This window comes from Phaethon aethereus, assembly GCF_964289735.1.
Source record: "Phaethon aethereus genome assembly, chromosome: 2".
NCBI lineage: Eukaryota > Metazoa > Chordata > Aves > Phaethontiformes > Phaethontidae > Phaethon > Phaethon aethereus.
Window position 1 is genome coordinate 133,199,071 of NC_138582.1, and position 13,474 is coordinate 133,212,544.

Sequence of the window (13,474 nt, forward strand, 5' to 3'; positions counted from 1 at the left end):
AATTTCACCATGTATTTCTAGACCTCGCCTAACACGCTATGGTTTTGCGCAATAGCAGATATTAACAAAACTCTGTTTGCATTTAGTCTCATAGAACGTACAGAGTAATGTTTCTATATAAGGTATTGTGATATTGACTCCCATATTTTTTGTAGTTTTAATATCACAAATGTCAATCAGGAAGGAGATGGTTGCCTTCATTACAACTAATATAGTACAGCAAAACAAAGAACTTTTTAGAAAATGAATATGCTCTGGGGAAATTCAATAAATCTTTGTTAGAAGAAAAAAGGTCTTATATATAAATATATAAAAGCTTGCTGTGTATTTTGCAAAAGTTGCTTACTGCTAAAGGAGTAATGCATTGTAAATCAACGGTGGGTCCCACAGCACATTATGGCATATTTTATTGGGTTTTTACCTTAAGGTAAGGTCTTTTATTAAGAGTATATTCTGCTGAATACCTTGCTTTTCACAGTGCTCTATACATAATGGCTTTTTTTTTTTTATTTGCTTCATTAAACATTCCTGTAATTAATGCATTTAATGGGAATCCAGCAGTAACAAATATAAATTTTATTGTGGTTTAAAAAAAAAAAACCACTTCGGTTACTAGATTTTCCATTAGCAAATGGCGATGACCAAATTCCTCAAAATACTTCTGCACTCACCCCAGAAATCTCCTGCTAAAACAGGTGATGTTTTCAACTGTGTAATAGGAAAAAAATGCCGCATAAATAATCCTTGTGAAGGAGTCACTATAAACGTAGAAGGAGAGAGCACCAAAAAAGTGTCTGTAAAATAATCCCCTAAAAAATGCTGTTTCAAGCTTGATAAGAAGACGTCTGTATTAGCAGTGGAGCTTGCCGGCTGAGTTATTAGGTGTTGAAAGACACCGTCTAGGAAGTCTGACCCATCAGAATTTGAATGTAAAAGGCAAGTGACAACTGAATACATGAAAAGCCTTAGAGCCCGGTCCCAAAGCCCTCTTTCCCCGCCTGAAAAGCCCGTTTATCTTCGGATGAATAAGAGTTACAGAATTGGAACCTAAGGAAAAAATCGGTGGTATCCGTGGCCAAGGGAATGTCTCCCTCCCACCCGTTTGATTACAACCATGTGCAAGTTTGGCTAATGAGACTGCAGGGCTTTCCCTTCGCCTCTGTGGATGATTGTGGCATTTTATTTGAGCGCCGATACGGTTTCCCGTTCCTGTTCCTCACAAGCTTTTGGTCTGGGCAAGTAAAAAAGAGATGTCAGAACCAGAGAATCTTTTTACGGTGTATAAAAATCTCACCATCTAATCCAAGAGGAAATTGTAATGTGAAGAACAGTGGTGTTTTAATGGCCTCCTAACAAGGACGAGCTCGGCCAGAGCTTTGAAGAAGACAAATGGAAAGCAAAACAGCTCATTTCTCCTTGAGGGCAAGGATTACGGTTTCTAGAGAGGACTGCACGGCTGTGCCTTCAGGAGGTACAGCTTGGCCTGCCTGAAGTCTCCTGATGTTCGGGCTGTTGGCAAGCGCAGGAAAAGGGGGTAGGAAAGTGGGGGGTGCGCTCGCGTTTTCTGGTTTCGCTGTCGGTCTATTCCTCTCTGCGTGCTGCTGGGGAAAATGAAGACAACTGTATTTACCTAAATCCCTGGGTAATTAAGGCACTAAATTAAAGCCCGAGAAGCACTTGAAACTTTCTGATGAAAGAGCCAGTACACAGACAGCATGCTTGTAACCTCGCGAGTCTGGGGTTCTCCCTAAGGGGGATACACAGCAAATACTCTGTACAGCCACAGATAGGTGATCACATCTAATTTAAAAGCCCTCATTACTCCCTCCTGACAGGCTTGGATGTTTGCCTGCCTAGTTCCAAGGCCAGCGTCGATCCATTTAAAATTAATATTTTTCATTCCTCTCTCCGCCTCGTGCATTTAAAAGCTGTCCTTGGCTTCCCCTCCCAGCTGCTGGCTCCGATTAGCCCAGCAGCGGCTGCTGGAGCTCCGCTTTGCGGCTCTGGTGGGATCCTACCGCTCTCATACCATGTTGGGAGCAGAGCTTTCCTGGAAAAGGGACTGCCTTGTTCCCGATGTCTTCCGTGGCTTCGGCAAGCCGAGGAGGCTTACTTTCCGACTGGGAAAAGTGGGCCTTTCTCATCCCATCCCAGAAAGGAGCTGTGAGTGCCGGGGTCTCGTTGGGAGTCGTGCTTCCTCCTGCGGCACCGTCCCTTGGCAGGGCTCAGCCCCGCGTGCTCCCTCCACTTGGCCAGGGCTTGCAAGAGAACGAGAGATGGTTTTGTGAGAGGAGCAAGGATTTTTGTGAGAGCAGAAGGGACCTTGTACAATCCTCCTTGAGTGACATGCAACATAACATGGCAGAGGAAATAGCCCTCATGAAGAGACACCTGAAACTCATCCTAAGCAATTAAAAATGTGGGTTCTGCTCTGGAAATCAACTACAAAAGAAGGGAAAAAAGCATTGTTTTAATCAGCAGCCTTTTTTTCCCTCTGTCTGCAGAGTGAGGTTTGCTGACTCTTCGAAGGCAGAGAGCAGGTCATGTTTTAAGGCTACTTTTGGCTTTGTGGGCTTTGGCGGGGCAGAACAACTGGGTGAAGCTTTGCTGGTGGGTCAGCACCAGAAGTACTCTCCTGTGGGTAAAGCCTGCAGGGACAGTGGGGTGGCACCACCGCTGCTGGTGGCACAAGCTGTGGACACCGTCTCTCTCTCGAGTTTCTATCCGGTGCACTGGACACAGGCCGGGAGTATGGCTTCACCATGCTCACAAACATCTTGGCCATCTCCAGCCTACTGCCTTCCCCACCTTCTGCTCACTCCCTGCTCACCCAGCTTCTGCCTGCCCTCCCGGGGCTCTGCGTACAGCGTTCACCAACCAGCCTGCTAAGCTGGCAACACCGTAACTACCTTTCTGCTGAATTTCTCCCCAGTTTTAGTCAGTCAGACTGGCTTGAGGTGACAGTCAGGCAAACGAGACGACCTTGGTTTAGCTGACGGTGCGGTGGCAGGAGTCACCTGCAGAGCGGGAGCGGAGCAGGTCAGCCCAGCGGGACCCCTGCAAACCTCGCTGCCAGCGCGGCCGGGGCGCTTTAGCCCCGCGCTGTATTGCCGTGGAAATGGTGGGGCTGGGGGTGCCCCTGCACCCGCCTCATCCCACGGAGCGCTGGCACGGAGAGGGAGCAGGAGCACCTTCGCAGAGGGCTAATAGTGCCTCAGCTATTTTAGGGGATGGGCTTAGGAGGACTGCGGGAATTGTCAGCCAGGGGCAGCTTGCACGTAACACCAGCTGAATGATAAAAACTTTGCCTCTAAAGACAAGCCACCATTGCGGCACAACAAAAGCAAAGCTACCACTCCCTCACCCTCCCTGTTCAGCTTTGGAAAACTGCCTGGCTTTAACTTCAATTCTGACAATATGACTTCTAGATCAAAGGGCAGGGAATAGCTACAGCAAACGATGACAACAAAAAACCCCAAGCCAAAACAACAGCCAGTGTTGTGATACCAAACACAATCCTGTGTAACTGGAGTCCGTGGCCGTGTCCCGCTGTGGACGGTTGCTTTTTCTCACCCACAGCTATGTGTTGTCTTTGCAGCATGGCTTCTTGAAGCTAAGAAAAACTTCAACTAAGCGAGAATTGTCTCAGCTGCCTTATAATACAGAATGAAAATGATTAGTGAAACAAAAGAGAAAGTGCAAGGAGTCCCTCCATACAAAGCCTCCTGTCTTCCTATGTGATCCATTATAACCCAGAGGGCCCCAGGTTTAAACTAATCTGTTTCTGCCTTTATTTATTTTTTTCTTGACTCAATTTCCTACATGAACTGGCCAGTTCTGTCAAGTTTTTTTCTTTCTTTTAACTTGACTTGCTGTCAGCTGAATACAATGCCCTGTGAAAACACCTGCTGACCTGCTGTATATATACATACACATGCACACATGCGCACCTCTATACCATCTCCATCTATATATTTCTATCATCTAGAAGTATCTATATCATCTATGTCTGCCTATCTATATCTATATCTGTATCTATATCTATATCTATATCTATATCTATATCTATATCTATATCTATATCTATATCTATATCTATATCTATATCTATATCTATATCATCTATATCTATATCTATATCTATATCTATCTATATCTATATATCTATATCTATATCTATATCTATATGTCATCTCTATCTCTATATCTATCATGTATGTCTGCCTATCTATGTCTATCTATATGTATATATCAACTATATCATCTATAGCTATATCTAAATCTGTGTCTATATATTATTTGCTACAGTGCTACAGTGGGGCACACAGGTTGCAATTTCCTCAAGCCTCTGCAAAATACACCTTCAGGCTCCCCTCTCTTTTGGGAAAGGGAGCTGCTTCTAGTTCAGGCCGTTCTGGCTTGCTCTACTGGCAAGTCCTGGGGGAATGGGCTGATCAGGTTCACTAATGGTGGGGCTCTCGTGGTATTTGCTTACCTAACATAATGAGAACACGCCTCTTAAATATTTTATCAGCTTTGCGGGGTCATTCTCATACTGTGGTGTTGTGTTGCACTGGAGAATAGAGCAGGCTGGAGGAAAAATGGTGCTCAACTGCTGCAGAAGAAGGGTTTTAGGCAAATGGCAAGCACCAATGCCCTGCTTTGAGCCACTAAAACCCCCGGCTGCAGCAGGGCAGATGGGCGGTAAGAAGTTAGGGCAGCTGCAATCAACGAAGCAGACCGAAGAACTGAGCAAATGGCCCCAAAGCCTCTGTTGCTAGCTCTGACCTGAAGGGTCGTGGCAGTCCTGATTTAACTTTCATCCCTTCTTTCCCAGTCTTACTTGCTTAATTTTTTTACTCCCTTAAAACTAGTTCTCAGGAAGTTTTGTGTTTAATCTTGTCCTTATTCCCTGTGGGCCAAGCTCTCGAGTGATGGTGAGTAAAACCTTTCTGTAGGTTTGTACCCCCCTAATTCTGGGGGTAGTCCCAGATCTGGAGTCTCCCATACCAGGGCCTCAGCAGCCAGTAGCTGTTGTGGTGAGGAAAACTGGTTTTCCCTCTAAATCAGCCCATTGCGTGCCTTCAGCCTGGGTTGGCAGGGAGAGCTGGAGGTAGGTCTGTACCACAAGTCTTTGCTGGAGCTGTGGGTGGCAAGGGTTGCTCATGGGGGGAGCATAACCAGCCGCGCCATTTCTGAGACTGTCCCCAAGTGCTGCACGTGGAGAGATTCCCCAGAAGGGCTTCAGGCTCACTTTGGCTCTTTTATGCTGAGAGTCAGTGTGATATTGGAGAGCTTTGCATCCTTGCATGTTCAGTGTTCCCTCTATGCCAGTATTTTTTAAAAATCACCCCAAAACTAGCAAAAAAGCACTCGTGTCTGCCTGCTTCTCCATCCCCCTGCTGAAAGGTTTCTTTAGCACCAGTCCACTCCCAGCTCTTGCATCCATTTACGTCTGGGCTCCTTTGGGTTTGACCTCTTCCCTTAGCCCCACAGCCCTTTTTTTGGGACGTGTCTGCTTCCTCCAGATGGTTGTTGCTGACCTGTTAGGCTGCCTGCCTTGTGCCAATGCCCTTGGGAGCCCACGGTGCCTTCTGCGCCAGCTTATCAGCCTTGCCCCAAGTCTGCGCTACGTTGCCGTCAGTCTTGAGAGCCCTCACAGCAAGTAGCTGAGGCTGCAGCCTGAGTTCGGGAGAAAGCTGGGGGCAGGTTGAGAGGCAAAGCGGGTCCAGCCAAAGCACAAGGGGCTGGTTTGGCAGGGGGAAGGAGTCTCTCTGCACCACTGCTCTGACTGATGTCAGCTGGAGCAACCCTCTCGCTGATGCAGAGCGTCCTCAGCTCCGTCTAGTCCTGGCTGCATCCCTGCAAAGGAGAAGAGAAGGAGCGTGCGCTCACACTGATTCATTTTCTCTCCAATAATAACTTTGTTATGATGTCCAGAGCAGCCCGGAGAGAGCAATAGTAACAGTGGACTGCTTGGAAGAGGAACAAATATTGCGATCAGGTTTGGGAAACCGTGAATCAGCTGTAAAGGGTAGTGTTACCTCAGCCTGAATACATCTTGCTTAGCTCATGCTGTCAGGTGTAAATATAACTGTGTGGACAATAAAATAGTCCTGTGATATGCCTTCATGAGAGGCATCTATTTTTGCAGATATGATGATCCTCTTTCAGTATTTGGTCCCAGAGCAAGAGCCCTGCTGTATAAATACAGGTTAAGCTGTCATGCTGTCGTGGTTTAGCCCTGCTTTAAAGGCAACACAGGAGTATGTGGCCTCAGAAATGGCTCCAGCTAATGCCATGCCTTGATGTTTGGGGAAAATGTCTGCTGTACCTCCTTAAAGAGGGAGCCATGTGCACCCACTGCCCCATCTTCCAGCTTTTACAAAGGGAGGATGGGAACAGGGGCATGGCTCTGCCTTTTTCCTACCCATTTTAGGAGGGTGAACGCTCTTGGCCAGATTTAGGCTTTTGAAAACCAGGGGAGAGAGCAGCAGAAGCTGTGCCCATGCCAGGGCCTCCAAGGGAGAAACACGGTCATGCTGCATGGGGCTGGTCTCCTGCAGCGTGACGCCGGGACTGAGCGCTTGCCGGCGGGCTGGTCCCTGCAGCCCAGGCTGCACCTCTCGGGTCTCAGACCCCATCGGGTCAGGCCACCGCTCCAGGACCACCAGCAAGGTCATCAAGTTGCGTTATTCTAAAGCTGGCTTTCCCACTGGAGAGATGGGTTCATCCTGACTAACTTTAGATTACAGTTTACACATTATTGTGCCAAGGTCTGTATTGGACCAATTTATAGTGAAAAATGAGGTTGGCAAGATAACAGGGGCATCACAATTAGAGCTAATTAGCCCAGCAGGAAATCCATTTCCAGGCAGCTTTTGGCAAGAGGCGAGGTTGGCGGAATAACAAGCATAGAGTGTATTTTGATATAAGCACACTCCAGCTGCAAGGAAAAGTAAAATAACAGCTTGTCTCATCCTTATGCGGAGGCCTCACGTCAGGTTCCACCACGTAAGTCTTTTTGTTTGAGGCTTTGCAGCCTCCCTGCTTGGAAGAGCTTCAGAGAACTTGTTCTTGAGAAGTCACCTCGGCTGCCAGAGGTGAACGATGGGCTGTAAGGTCTGCACAGCCCCTCGCTCCTACTGCCAGACAGGAGGATGCCCAGCACCTTGGTCCTCCTCCCATTTCGGGGGAGATGAGGGACTGCAGCTCAGAATAGAAATCGCAGAATAGCTTGGTTTGATTGCAGGAGCCATCTGTACTGTAAAATGTCTGGGGCATAGACACAACAATACTACTGCAACTATTTGTAATTGAGTGCTTTATTATATTGGAATTGCGGTGATATTATTAACATTTGTACAAATGCACAAAATTCCTGTCTCTTCTAGCTAGAAAGAGATGTAAAAATCTGATCTAGTTGAACAGTCTCAATGAACTCATTGTCCATTTGTAACAATAATGGGTTCACAATGCAACAAAAAGCTTAACATAAAATTAAACATATTAAATGCTGCAGCAAGTATTTACACTTATGTACCAAAAAAAAAAAAAAAAAATTATCTCCCTCCGGTAAGGAAGGTGGTTGCTTTACAGAATAAAACAAACAGACAAACAAACACAAAACCTTTGCATACAATACAAACAACCTCAAGCCCAAAACTTACTGTGACAGCACCTTTTTTTAATATAATATATATATTTATATATAAACTTCGATAGTTTAGGCTTACTCCAAGCAGTGCTAAAAGTTCCTTAAAACCAGGACAACGGCAATAGTCCGAAGAAGCAACGTTCACTGACGAGTGCTACCCAGTGTTTGAACGGAGCCATTACAGAGAGGGGTACAGAGCTCACGGCCACGGGCTGGGGAACACTTGGGTCCCAATGATAAAGTCATTGGCAAAACTCTCAGTGGCAATTATTCTCATTCAGAAGAGCAAATACGCCTTTTGTGCAAAATAGTGTGTCTTGTGGAAGCATGGTAAAGGTCGTCTCTGGCAGGGATCTCTTTGCAATCTCAGCTCCGAGGGTTGGGGAAAAAATTTCTCTGGAATTTCCTAAATTCCAGCAAGGAAAACATTTCCCTTGAAATGCCCTATCAGCCCTCCCACCTCCCTCGCTTCCTGACACTGCCGCAGTTTCTGCAAAGCCAGGAGCTTTCAGTCTTTGTTCAGAAGGCTGTTGCACAGCTTTTTAGTCAAGAAAGAGATTTGGGTCTAAGAGTCTGACGGCGGTAGACGGCATGCTCTTACCATGGGCTCTGGGAACAGTTCCACCGGGTGAAACTCAACAACACTAACATTTCATTTGCATAAATATAGAACTGGAGATCCTGAATCCCAGGTATTACACATTCATCTGAACCGAGTGAGTTGCAATTATTGATTCCAGTCCAAGGAGAGCCTGCGAAAGGATCAGATTTCCATTTAGAGAATCAATCTTGTCTGTGAGTGTATGTGAACACTGACATTTTTGGCCTCATGCAGTTTAGGACTTGCTATGAAGCCGTTTTGAAAGCTGTGGAAAACCGATAATGGTAAGCAATTTAGCTCTTAAGTGTAAAGCCACTGATAAAACTGAGATAACTGTAAGCTCTGGGGGAAAAAAAAATTATGGATGTAAACAGTCTCTTCTGTCTTTGCAGCAAGATGATTATTTCAGATAATGAAAAATCAAACAATTTTTTTTTTTTGGTGTTCAGATCACTTGAGATTTTATTGCTTTTGTTTGTCCTTAGAAGTTTTTAGTCTCTCATTTTTTTTTAAAGGTGCTGTCCCTAGTCAAGTTATAAGGCAACATATTTTATTGATTCAGAACTCTAATACATAGTATGGCCACTGTTATCACTGCAGCTTCGCAGCTACCGTGAGTTGGACAACAGTCAAAGTGCATGACGATGCACAACAGAGCCAGTCTCCTGACCTTACGATATACAGGACACTTTGGTTCTCGGGATGAGAGATTATAAATGTAGCTTAGATGCCGCCTCACACACTTTGCATAATAAAACATTTATATGCCGTCATGAAGAGGGTGTAAAGTCTAAGTCACACTGCAGACTGGCTGTTCTCAGCTCCTCCGTTTGGGCAGGTGTGAGAGACAAGTTGTAGATATGCCACCAGTGAAAGCATATAAATGTATCTGGTGCAAACGTTTTACAAGAGTATTTATAAATGATTCAACAAGGGAGAGCAAGAAAGAGAGTGAGAGCTAAAGTGCAATTTTAAAATAATATAAATAATTGAAACGTAGAAATAAGATACTAATTAGTTGTAACTTGTTTTGTTTTATAGGCACAGTTTAGTTTTTATGTCTACAGATCAATCTTCTTCTCTTCTTCCCCCTCCAGTAATTTCTCTGATGTATAATGGAGTTTCAATGGTCTAAATTTAAGGAACTCTGCTTAGTAAGAGGACAGAAGAGGCAATGATAAGGCAGTATAGTGCAACTCACTATGTGATATTAGAAAAGGAACAAGGATGGGGTTAGATCTTCTGTGGTGATGTATAAAATCAGCCTTAAAAAAAAAAGAGGGAAAAAAAAAAGACAGGCTTTCCAGTTATGTGTTGACCCATGCTTTCTAAAAGGAGAGAGCACATTTTCCAATACAAAGGAAACAACTGAAGGTTCATAATTTGTTTTGTTGTTACCAAAAAAAAAAAAAAGGCAAAAAAAAAAAAGCAGATGCTGCTTTAAGGAAAACATTTAATTCTAGGAATTTCTGTACAACTGACCTCAGCAAGCTTTTCCATCTTAGATGGATGACTTCTGCTTGAGACCCTGAAAGATTAAGATGCACACACACCTAGAGTAGTTTATTGCAAAACTAATATTGTAACTTAAAAAAAACCAAACAAACAGATTCTGTACAAGAATACTGTTCAAATGGAATGTGTTAAAATAACATTTATTAATAAATACTTTATAAAATTCTATGTGAATACTAAATTAATAGATTCCTGTTTTAAAATCGCTTTGGTCCTCATGAATTTTCATAAATTTACTCTATACGCTTTTTTTTAAAAAAAGGTATTAGCTGCTAAAAAGCACATTATGCCTAAACTAAAAGGCTAGTTTTCAACACTAAATATTGTTGCTTAAAAAAATATGAATCCTCAAAAGTTGGGCATTTAACAACGGTTATAGCTGGCTTGTTAGTTAACAGGACAGAGTCAGTTAACACACTAAATCCACACGCACTGAGGCACGGAACCATTGACTTTCCACTATTCAGAAGATGGGCAGCAGACACTTAGCTTCGTAGCAGGAATTAACTCCCAACAGCGTGAAATCCCCCATAAATCATCATCATCGTCGTCCTTATAAAACACACCATGATAGCACACAAACTACTTGTCTCCCACAGGCAGCGTTAGGGATATGGCTTGCATAAATTGACTCGGGGAAGGGGGGCCGGGGATGAAGGAACCGGATCACAGCATCGTTTCTTTCCCATCAAAGTATCACAGTTGTCCGTGGCTGAGATTCCCAACAGGCATCCGACGTCACGCGACGAGAGGTGCCATCCACAGAAACACCTCCTCCTGAGCCAGGCGCCGGCCGAGGCTCGGGGTCCCGCCGGCGCCGGGGCGAGGGAAGCAGCCCCAGCCGCCCGCCGGCAGCGGGATGGGGCACGGAGCCCGGCCGGCCCGGCCACAGCCTGGATTTGCGGGGCAGGAGGAAAGCGGAGCAGCCTCCAGTAGTAGCTCGTGGAACAGCAGGACTTCTCCTCGACGGAAAGAGCGCGGGAAGTGCATTGAGAGTGACATGCTCGGGAAGAGGCCGCTGCCGCCGGCCGCGCGGCAGAAGGGCGTCCCGGGGACAGAGGGGCAGGGGCTTCTCCCGCAGCCCTTCCTCGGGCAGCCGCCGGTGCCCGGCCGGACCGGCAGCTTGAGGAAAGGCTGCGGGATCACTCCCCTGGAAAACAAGAGCATTTTAACGTGGAAGCGGATCTGATGAATAATATAAGGTGCCGGGTACGGTTGGTCCTTTTACCGATGATACAGCCGACATAAATATGCTGCATGTTGCCTTGGCCTGTGAACCTGCGACAGAGTTACAAGAAGCAATAGCAAATAGCTTTTCATCCTTTACTTATTTCCACATCACTAGCAAGGATTATACCTAAAGGCCAATAGTATAGAGAGGAGACATTTCATTGTAATTACACATTTAGGCCAACATGTGTGGTTGGCTTGCCTAGTTAGCATTAAAAAAAGAAATAATTGAGCTATATATAATACACATCAGTCAAACTGTCAAGTTGCTGAATTTAACAAAACTTAGGCAAGGTTTTTGTATTTTTTTGCTTTTTTTTTTTCTTTTTAATGTAGAGGCTTTCAGTTTAACAGCTAAATATTTTATTTGAGGAGGCTGAATAAAATGAAACTAAACCGTAATTCTAGTGCAGTGTAGCTCAAATGGGTATTCTAATATTACCAACAACTTTGATTTTTATTTTTTAATGTATTTAAGTGCTACCCATATAGAGGGAAAGTTTTTTAAATTAACCCTGTGATGGCATTTTCTTTTTCATGGTGAATGATGAAATTCAGACACAGGGGAAATGCTTATTTGTTTGGGTTTTTTTTACATAGTGGATACTCAGCTGGAACATTTTGCTCGACTGCATATTTGAAAAAAGTTCCCTTGGGAGCCGTGGTGAAGCAAAACCATTTAGCTATTACAACTGGAGGCTAAAAAAAATTATAGATTCAGTATTTAAAACACTTTAAAAGTATATGTTTGTCTAAAATATAATAGAAAATCCTTTACATTTGTATTTTTCGTAATTTTTTTTTTTGGTTCTTAGACTATATAATCAAGTCAAGATTTACACTGTACATTAAAAATCTTCTTTTGAATGTATTTGCATAAATGGAAAGCGAGCTGTTGAAGAACACTGATAAAAAGTTAGTTACCAAGGTAAGGGCTAATTCGGAAATGAATGATCCTCAGAATTTTGCTTTCCCTTCCAGGCAGGCCCTGCTCCTTACATGCTTCAGTTGTTTCACTCTCCCTCCCGCATGGAGAAGATTTTTAAACTTAACAGCTCCTCTAAAACCCAAAACAGCCTCTGAGGAGGAGAACTTCGCTTCAGAACAAAGTCTCTTCAGGGCTGGAGGACTTGCAGGGAATAACGTGAATTAGCTTTTGCTGTTAAAGCTGCAGCTCAAAATGTTTGAACGTTTATCACCAGCTCAGAGCCCGCTCCCCGGCTGAGCGGCGGGAGGTTTTGTCGCTGACGGATTTGAGCGCAAAATCAGGTCCCAATATACGGCAAGGCAGCGTAATTAACTGGCATCATCTCCGTCTGATTTTCCCATCAATCACCGGTACCACTCAGGGATGCAAATCAGTCGTGCTGAGGGGCAGGCGCAGAGTCCAAACAAAAACCTGAATTGTGGCGTAAGGCTCTTTTCCAGACCCGCTTTGCAGGACTGAATTTTATCCAGAGTGCAGTGGGATTTGCCATTCTTGCAGCACTTTTTAGCGGCTGCATGCCTTCTAAAAATTATTTGGCGTCCTACCGAGACAATTCCTTACCCGCGGTAAACGGGCGTTAAGTGCCATTGAAGTCAGTGAAGCTATGCCGCTGTCTGTCGGCTCGGGATCGGTCCGTGGGCGCTTAAAGGAATGCCTGCAGAGAGCAGGTCTTTCCCTGGGAATTAAAAATGGCATTTTTCCAACTGGTCAGAACCGTTACGCTGATTTATTTCTCATTTACAGCCCATGAAACCTGAGGCTGTTAGCTTTCGTTGCTAGAACAAGGCAACCGGGTTAGGGAACAGAACTTTTTCCAAATTATTATATACTGCATGGTTTTTTCTATGTTAACGACTGGCAGTGCGAAAGAATTGCTGTGATTCTCAGGTGTCGCTCGCTACGCCTGTACCGCGCCACAGAAGCTTGCAAGGGCTGCTAGCATCAACACAGCTGGCTCTCAATCCTGCTTCACCTGGGGCTGCACTGCTTTCGCCTTTCGCTGTTTATTAAAAACACTAAATCAGGAGCATTTCTATTTTTTAAAAGTCAAACACTCGGCACAGCCCAGCTGTGGGTGAAGAGCTAGTGAAAGCAGCAGCCGTGCCGACAGTTTTTAGGTGGGCTTGAAGTTTTTGCTTGTTTCATCACCGTTCTTCGAGAAAAAGAGAGGGAAGCGAGAAAGCCTTGGAATGAAAAAAGGCAAGGAAAAAAAGCTGGGGAGTGAAAAGGGTTTGGGAAGGGAAAAGGAAGGTGTCACAAAAACTGGAGGAGAAGAAGGGCAGGGAAGGAGAGAGAGGCAAAGTGGGAAGGGCTAGACAAAAGAGCACGTTATTTGGGCTTGATTTTGTCCTGATAGCCACATCCTATATAATTGCTTTGAAAGAGGCTCTGAATGCAAGACGGGGTCTGCTGATAGCACAATGCTAACTCATTTTTTATTATGCTGTCAGCAGATGCCCTCTCTCTGTATTTATAGCCTAAT